Below are 9,875 nucleotides of genomic sequence, written 5' to 3'. Positions count from 1 at the left end.
AACCATTATTAGACAAAATTTAAAATTTTCTTAACCTTATATTTTTTTATTCCCCCCCCCCCCCCAACTTTCTTCTCTATTTGTTATTGTTATTATACTACTCTCTTTATTATGAAACACGCCATGGAAGAGAAACACTTTTACACTAACATTTCAAAAACTTTCAACAAAATCAATGTAATCGACTAAAACCCAAAATCAAACAAAGATACAAATAGAAGATCAAATCCACATTAAAAAACAAATAAATTCGAAAATAAATTGAAAAAACTACCTAGACAAGTTGAATATCAAACAAAAACAAAAAGAACCTCAAATAGTTTTCGAGATTGACCCATGCTTCAGTCATCCACTACTCAATGACCCCTAATTTAGATCCAAACCAAGCACAAACTTACTGCCTTCCTCTTGTCCTTTTCACATTCTCCAACCAAAACACCTTCATTCTCACCACCTCCGACAATCTTCAACCAGCAGCTATAAGCGAGAACCAACAACAATAATAAAAATCCCAAATCAACTCTACCAATAAGTCTCGGCCTTTCTAATGCCGCCACCCTCGAGCTTCAATGATATTATGAAAAACTAGAAACAATCAGACCACCCAAAAGACCCCACTCTTCCTTAGGCCACCAGTCACCACCAAAACCTCAATCTAATAAAATTCAAAATCAACTCCAAACTCGGTGAAATTGTGAACAATTAGAAATCAGGCCAAATTTTATACTCCAACGGAAAGAGTAGAAGAAGTAGAAGAAAAAAAAAGGTAAGGAAGATGAGAAGAAGGGATGACGTGAAATTGTGTGGATGGTGACAGTTATAGCAAAACGAAATAAAAATTAGAAAGAAAAGTGTTGGTACATTAATCTAATATAATAAAAGGAAAAATGACGTGTAGTGACTATATGTATGTGTCATTTTATAATCATACATGTCATTTTATAATTATTTTTAAAATTATGTGTCACGCATTTGTGGTACACACACAATTGAGTAGTAAAAAACATATTTGCACTACATAAAATTGCCAAAAAATGATGGCTAAAAGTGACGGACTACATAACTTTTTTGGTCAAAATCAACGGAAAAGCAACGCAGTTATGTCTGTATTTTATACTAAGCTTTTAGAAAAATAATATTTTGTATGCTTTTTGACTTTTTAGAGTCGCACTTAATTTTTTAAAGAAAAATCAAGAAAAATTAGTTTTCGAAAAGAATTAAACAGAAAAAAACCTTAAGAAAACTTTAAAGGGGTTCGGGGATTCCTATTTATATTTTAGGAAGGTTGTTACCGCACCTAAAATATTTGCTAACTCGCAATTATAAGACAACTAACTTTATTTTTAGCTAAAGTGTCTAACTTAATTTTTTGAGATGAAATTTGTTTGAAAAATGAAGTATTAATTTGCTTTCTAAGTGAAATTTTGACTTGCAATATTTTATTTTATTTTATTTTTTTAAATCCAATTTGAAGTCGATTGATTTAGTTTAAATGATTAAAAGATAACAGCGTCTTGCGTGAATTTAAAGTTTTCGACCCTAAAACTAACGTCAAAATAACTAAACGCATAAGCAAATAAAGTGAACGAGGGAAAGGGAGTGAGTTGGGTCCAAACCGGTTCTGTCCATCTGGACCGGTATTTAGACCAATTTTCTTTTTGGGATTTTGACCCATTTCCATCTTGGTCTTTTAGCCCATTTCTAATTAGTACATGTCCTAATCTAATCATACAAAAATCAATAAATGAAAGACAACAATGGTTTAAGACCAAAAGATAACAAAATACAATCTAAAATGAACAAATTATGAGATTTTGGCCGCAAGACTTCAACTCTACAATTAGCCTCATATTCTCCAATTTTGCGGAACCTGTGCGTCAATTTTAAGGCCAAAGGACTCGATGAAATAGAATTGGGCCTTTTTGGCCCAGTAGGAAAATATGTAGATAAGATTAATAGGACCCTGACAAGCTCCTATGCAAACAAAGGAGAAACAAGAAATTAATCTATCAATTAAATTGATGACAAGATAAAACTTGATTTAATAGACATTATATAATTAAATTATTTCATGCAGAATCACGTTGAGCATAAAATCTTGGAAGGAGTAAATAAAGGATTAATTATTTGGAACCGATCAAATTATGGGCACGTAGGCATACAATCAACAAGTAACGAAATAAAAAAAGTATAGACTTGAGATAGATAATTCTGACCTTTTCAATATAAACGCTATTTAGTCAGTTGAACAGGGAGAAACTAGGTCAAGTTATACTATTGAACCCATGAATAGACACATTCAACATGAACACATAATAAGATAAGGATGTTTTTGGACATATGATCGATCAACATTTCTCAGACTCGACTTATCATTAAAAAATGGAACTAGTATTTCTTTGTCGGAATAACCAAATGAAATAACTTCATTATTTAATTATTGAAGCAAGCATGTTAAATAGAAACTTGAACAGACATATATAACATGATATTTATTGGAAAAAGTCATTATTTGAACAATATTTAATACAATTCAAACTACGCCAAAACACATACATTTTCCAAAGTATGCTATTTCCCAAATCAGACAAAGGTAAAGGTAAAAGAAACTTTAGTAACATAAGGCATTACTAAAGTAACTTTTATATCACCCATCAACTTCAAAATTAAAACCAAAATAGACTGTAAACTTGTTCAAACAAAACCACAGATTAGGCTAAACTTGCTTATGGCTCTAAAAGAACGACAATTTAACCCAAAACTAAAATATTATTTTTTTGGCACAATGAGCCAACGCAAACACAAGAAACCAAATGACATGCTATTCTAAAAGGTAAGCAGATCGAAAAGCAAAAAAATCTTGGTAGAAGGCGATCTGGGACACGGAAAAACAACAAGAAAAAAAATAAAAATGCTAGATTTAGTTTAAGTTTAATTAGAAAAATCCCCAAAATGAAATTTAACCATCGACTTGACACAAATTGCAAGCCACGAGGTTGATCATTTTAAATGAACAAAATGGCTGATAAGATGCTAGTAATATACAAAAGAATTTCATGTGATTCGCAAATACAAGTAGAAAGGAGCTTGACATTCACGACTTCATATAAGAGAGAAAGGGAGGGATAAACATGCTTCAACACTTATCAGGACAACCATTTAAATAACACGGAAGTAGACCGAAACTTGCTTTAGAAATAAGAGGAGATAAATATACTCTCAGCTACAATCTAGAAAATTGAAAACATCGGGTGACGAACGACGACATAAATATAGACAGATTCATAAGAAAATAATAAAACACAACTCTAACAAATCGACTTATGCTCGCAAGAAAATCGAGTGGACAGCGTCTTGAAGCATTTCAGTATCTTCCAAACACATGAGCAGGCATGCTTGTGATTTCAATAAAATTATAACATAAGGCATTGAGGCAACTAACAAGATAGTGAGCCACGCTTGAAACGAGTATAATCAACCAAGAAAACTCATAAACAGGGGAAAAGCACATTAAACATGTGATAAGGTCATTCGGAGAACAAAAACAAAACACAAAAAATTAAAATACTATGATGAAGAGGAAATTCGGATTCGAAACAAACCATGTAAGATCATAACTAAATAATAACTACTCCATGATTCGGTCAATCGCCAGAGTCGGAAAGAAGAAAGCAAGAGAAGACAGAGAGTCATTTAGCTTTGGCAGGGCAGCGAACTGGGACAGGAGACGAGCAGAGGGACTAACTGAAAGACTCGAACAAAGCTTAAACTCCAACTAATTCCTCCGAAGTTTTACTCTATTCTTAAATGTTTGGGTATGTGAATGTTTACATCCAATAATTGTTATGTTTCCTTCAAATTTCAGATGATTCCTGCTACTTTTCTGAACTCCCTTTTTTCAAATTTTTGCTCTCTCTGGAAAAAGAAAAAAACTCTCTGGAAAAAATCCCCCTGAAATTGTAACAAAACTCTTTGAAAAATTTTCCCCACCCGGTAAAGCTTCTAAGAAAAAGAATATTTATAGGAGGGGTTTAGGATTATTGAAATTGGGGAAACCAAAGTCCGAATTCGGGGGTCCAAATCCAAATTGAAACCCTAACAAACTTTTCTCATTTTGAAACGAACAAACTTTTGAAAATCTGAATCCTTTCGCCAAATATGAAGGAAAATGGACGAACGGATCAAAACGATTGTCCTTGCAAGTGACGTGGATCGATCCCACGCTATCAAGGACAATTTGTGTGCCATTCTAGAATGCTGAAGTCATACGGTTTTAAAACGACATATGAGGAAAAGGCCAAAACCGCACAGGGCTACTTTGTATTCTTTTCCACGTGTAGTTTTGGTCGCTCTCCTTCACGCAATTCGGACATCGCTTGAATATCGTGTCCAATACGCTTGCCAGCCATTGTAGATGTCGTGTAGTCGATTGTTGTTACTACCTTGTCGCGCGTGGAGAAAATGAAGGCGAGCGGACAAAGGGAATTTGGAATTGCTGCGTGTTGTTACGTTCTCTAAATTTCTCTTGGAAAGGGGAAAAAATTGGGGTCGGGTCAAAGGTTAACAAAAAATAGGCTGAGGTAAAAAAGGAATTGGACCTTGTGTTGGTCCAGTTTAAGGGGTGGGCTGAAAATTTGGTAATTAGATTGGCCTGGTGTTGGGGATGATTAATATGGAATTGGGCTCAAATTGATAGCATAAACTATTCTCTTCATGGACTTGAAGTGAATCCTAAACGAATAGAATAATTCACTAAACGAGTCAAACTAAAAATTAATTAACGAGCTTTCTTTAAAAATTAGCGAGATAAAATAGTTAACTTGATTATAAACTAATAAAACCAAAATGTAAACTAACGATTCAGACAAAATCAACTTAATAAAGCATTAAGTAAAACCAAAATCTTTTTGAACCAATTTTTGAATATTTTTAAAATAAACTAGTTATATATATGGCTATATAAAAACGTATATGCTATTTAAATTATAACAAGACAAACTAATAAATCAATTTATAAATTAAGGAGCCAAACTACAAGTTACTAAAACTAATTTAATAAAGCATTAGAAATAACTAAAATCCTTTTTGAGATAAATTTTCGAATATTTCATAAAGTAGACTAATTACGCACCAAATTATAAAACATACATATTACTTAAAATTACTAAAAGTGACATGTTTATTTAATATAACTCACGAATTTTGGATTTTCTTTAATGTTTTTAGAAAACTAATTATTTTTAAATTGTTTAGAATTAAGAAGCTCGTTAATAATTATTTTGGGGGGGGGGGTCAAAATTGGGTATCAACAACTGACCCTCATTTTACTTGGATAAATGCAAGAAATTCGAGAAAAATGAAATTGACCGAGCCAATTTTGACCGACTACAACTTCTCCTTTCCGACAAAATTTGATACGGAATTTAAGAATTATGGTCGAACCCAGAAGTGGGTTTCCTATATATCTCAGGCTATATGAGAATTCAGGCCACTTGTAGTTCACTACGCTTGATTTGACGCACAATTTAGGAAGAATTTAAAAACCATCTTGACACCAAATTATAAAGGGATATAAATGCTTGGGAATAGGATTTGAGAGCGAACATATAGCCGAGTTTTCAATACTGAGCCCGCCTACGTATCCTTTAAGCTTAGGAATAAGGTTGTTGGTAATTTGACTCTATCGGTCGAAAAGGAAATCTATTATGCTAGATAACCTTTGATTTTGGACAGGTGACAAATTAAGTTGAGTATGAAAATGAGGCTTGTAACCTCTTAGCCATGAATGTGACGTGCTTCTCACCCATAATTAAGAACTTACACGGATATAATTGCCAAAGCTCTTGGCGCATTGTCACTCAGATTGAAAACTTGCTTCTGGTGGATACCGAATATCCGGATGCAAAAATTGAAACTGACAAAAGCCAAAGAAGTACCCACATGCCTTCTGATAGAGGTGTGGTTTGATTTTGGTGGAAGTCGCTCCTCTGCTCGAGTCCTAAGAGTTTGACACTCCTCTTTGGACTATGTCCCAGTTCACTTCTAAGAAAAAGTTCCACATTGTGTTGCATCTATTTTGATGTCGACCGTACCTGTGGGTTTTTTTTGGAGAATTCAATGCAATTCAAATGGGAGATAGTGTCTTTTACCATGTTGACACTTAGTTGTTCACCTTTAATATTTGACGTCAACTTTATCAATTTGACGTAAAGCAAATAAAGCAAATAAATATTATTTCTTATGTTTGCAATATAATCTTCAATGTACTCTTCATTGGATGTCGAAATAAATAAACAAGTAAAAATTGATGCAGTGTGCTGGTATTTTCTTGATGGTGTCTTTGATGATTCTCTTGGTGTTTACTTTTTCCAAATAAAAAGATGCAATTGATGTTGAGGGTAAATATTCCTCTTGATATGCACGATTTCATCCTCTGGCAGTGCATGATTTCTCCTTCGCAATGTATGACTTTTCCATGATGCACGAATTTTCTCTTGCAATGTATGACTTCTTCTCCGCAATGCATGATTTGGTTTTCCACGATGCATGAATTCTACGCAATGCATCAATTTCTTCTCGCGATGTATGAATATTTTCTCACGATGCATGATTATTTTCTTGCGATGCATGACTTTCCGCGATGCATGATTTTCTGTGAGGCATAAACATCTTCCCGCGATGCATGAATATTAACTCACGATGCATGATCTTCCGTGATGCAAGAATATTAACTCGCAATACATGATTTTCTGCGAGGCATGAATAACTTCCCACAATGCCTGATTTTCTGTGAGGCATAAATATCTTCCCGTGATGTTTAAATATTAACACGCAATGCATGACCTAGCAATACATGAATATTAACTCACGATGCATGATCTTCCACGATGCATGAATATTAACTCGTGATGCATGATTTTTGGTAGGGCGTGAATATTTTTTCGCAATGACTGATTTTCTGTGGGGCATGAATATCTTCCCGCGATGTGTTAATATTAACCCACGATGCATATTAACTCGCGATTCATGATCTTCAACGATGCATGAATATTAACTCGCGATGCATGACTTTTTCGTGATGCAAGAATATCAACTCGTGATGCATGACTTTTCCGCGATACATGAATATCTTCTCGATGCATGATTTCTTACGAGGCATGAATATCTTCTCGCGATGTGTAATTTTATCTCTTAATGCTATCCTTGGTATCAAATGATGATAGTGTTTCAATCGAGCAACACAGTTATCTTTTGAGTCACATACACAATATAAAACTGACTCAAAAGCATCTGCCATTTGGAAAACTTTTCGGTTGGCATCGCATTCTGGAAAATGTACTTTAATGGATCCATCCTTGAAATAAGGTATGTTGTATAAGAAGACAACTAATGTCTCAACTTCTGAGCGATCCAGGTCAAAGCACAACATGTTCTCTCCAAAAGAGTAAAACGAGACTCATATGGCGTGAACTTATTGCTTATATAATAAATGGCCTCTCATTCTTCCCTATTTCGTCATACTGCCCAAGTACGCATCCAAATACGTTATCTAATACGGAAAAATACACCAACAATGGACTCCCTTCTCGCGGAGGAACCAATATCGGTTGATTGGACAAATAGTTCTTGATAGCATCAAAACCAGTCTGACACTCTTCAGTCCACTTTGTCAAAGCATTTTTCTTCAACAGCTTGAACATAGGCTCACACACCACAATTCATTGGGCTATGAATCGACTGATGTAATTCAACCTTTCTAAGAAACTCATCACCTCCTTCTTACTCTTCGGAGGAGGTAACTCTAGAATTGCTTTAATATTGGAAGGGTCGAGCTCAATACCCCTTTTGCTGACTATAAATCCCAATAACTTGTCGGTCGGCACCCCAAAATTCGCACTTAGCGAGATTTAACTTCAAGTTGTTACGATGCAAATGATCAAAGAACTTTTTTAAATGCGTCAAGTGGTCCAAACTCTCGTAGGACTTGATTATGACATCATCTAGATACACCTCGATCTCTTTATGATTCATTTCATGAAATATAGTGGTCATAACCCTTATATAAGTAGTGCCATCATTTTTAGGCCAAATGGCATCACCCTGTAATGACATACCCCCCAAGGCGTAGTGGAAGATGTTTTTTCTACATCTTTCTTATCCATCAAAATCTGGTGATAACATATGTAACAATCCAGGATCGACTGCATTTCATGCTTAGTACAATTATCGATCAGAATGTGAATGTTCGGCAATGGAAAATTATGTTTTGGGCTGGCTTTGTTGAGATACTTGTAGTCGACACAAATTTTGACCTTCCCATCTTTTTTGGCGACCGGAACAACATTGGCCAACCAAGTCGGGTATTGCATCACTTCAACCAATCGAGACACAATCTGGTTGGTGATCTCGTCTTTGATATTTAAACTCAACTAAGGCTTGACACTAGATTGGACCCCGAATTGATCAGCAACTAGTCGGATACCACTTTGGTACTCAACCCTAGCATGTCACTGACCGCCCAGACGAACACATCAATGTATTTAGTAAGCAAATGAATCGGATCCTTTCTTTGATCTTCATTCAAGTGGATACTAATTTTGACCTCTTTGACACACTCTTGGTCTCCCAGATTCATGGTTTCAGTTTCTTCCAAATTTGGCTTATGCTGATTTTCAAACTGCTGAAATTCCTCAGCAATATTTTCCAGTACATCATTTTCCTCTTTTTATTCTTAACCTTCATCATCACCTGCCTCATTTTGTTCGCTCAGCCTATGACATGACATGACATTGACAGGTTTAAAATTACTATTATTGAAATGATAAACAGAAAAAGTTAGGTAAGTAAAATAGCGGATAAGTAAATAAACAAGTTTTCAATAAAGAGGCTTTCATTCAAATTGGAAAACAATGCAAACTTTAGCCATGACAAAGGGGCATGTTTCCTTTTTAAACATCACAGGGGAATTTTTAAATTCAAGCGATTAATAAATGCAAAATGGTGGGTCTCGGGCCTTTTCCGGACCGCCACAAATTTTTAAAATATGCATACACTAATGTCCTTCTACCAAGATGATCGGGGAATCAAGATTGGCGTAGAAGTATAATTTTGTAGTTGTTCTCCAGGCTCAGCATCACCGATACTAGCTAGCTCGACCTCTTCTTTTATGACAGCATCGATTTCTTCAAAAAGGCCGCAGATTCCTTTTGTGAGGCCATCATGATCGGCGTATTCCCGGACTGGAAACGATTGATAGAGATGCGGGATCGGCTTAGCCTATGCTAGATCGTTGCTTTTATTTATCTTCATATCATCATCTGTGGGGATGTACGCCAAACCATGTCTATATTCTTTGACGGGGAATGGAATAGGCTCAATAATCTCTTGGGAGTTTCTTCTCAATCCAAAACATGGTTCGAACCCATTCTATAGCATCACAGTGGTGATCATCTTGTACGCGGCAGGCATAGGTTGTGAGGCCAAATCCTCACCGGTGGCATTTACCAGCTCCACTGTGTAGAAACTGGTGCCTCGTGAAACCTAATCAATAATAGGTGTCTACCTTCCAGAGTGACTTCCTTTACCGTGAATAACCAGTTCTACATCCATCCAAACGCGCTTCATCATCTAGTGAAGAGTAGAAGGCACAACTCCAGCCATATGGATGAAAGACCTTCCTAAAAGAAGGTTATAGCTTGTGTCGATATCCATAACTTGAAACTGTGCACTGAACTCTGCCAGGCCCATTTGGATGATCAGATTCACTACTCCCAACGTGTTTCTTTGTACTCCATTGAAGGCTCTCACATGGACTTGGTTTTGTTCAGCTTTCCAAAGTCAAACCTTAACTGCCTCAAAGTCGATAGTGGGAAAAT

General features: G+C 35.5%; 1 long non-coding RNA gene across 1 annotated transcript; it reads right to left on the bottom strand.

The window, feature by feature from the left end:
• Window positions 1-1,600: 1,600 nt before the first annotated feature.
• Window positions 1,601-4,247, bottom strand: LOC101266243 (uncharacterized). Its single transcript, XR_182989.5, has 2 exons — window positions 3,603-4,247; window positions 1,601-1,974 (listed from the first exon to the last, which is right to left on the bottom strand). It is a non-coding gene; the product is annotated as an uncharacterized lncRNA (long non-coding RNA).
• Between the last annotated feature and the right edge of the window lie 5,628 nt (window positions 4,248-9,875).

This window comes from Solanum lycopersicum, chromosome 8 (genome assembly GCF_036512215.1).
Source record: "Solanum lycopersicum chromosome 8, SLM_r2.1".
NCBI classification, from domain to species: Eukaryota; Viridiplantae; Streptophyta; class Magnoliopsida; order Solanales; family Solanaceae; genus Solanum; species Solanum lycopersicum.
The sequence above is the reverse complement of the archived record's forward strand: the minus strand, read 5'-3'. Positions and strand labels throughout refer to the sequence as shown.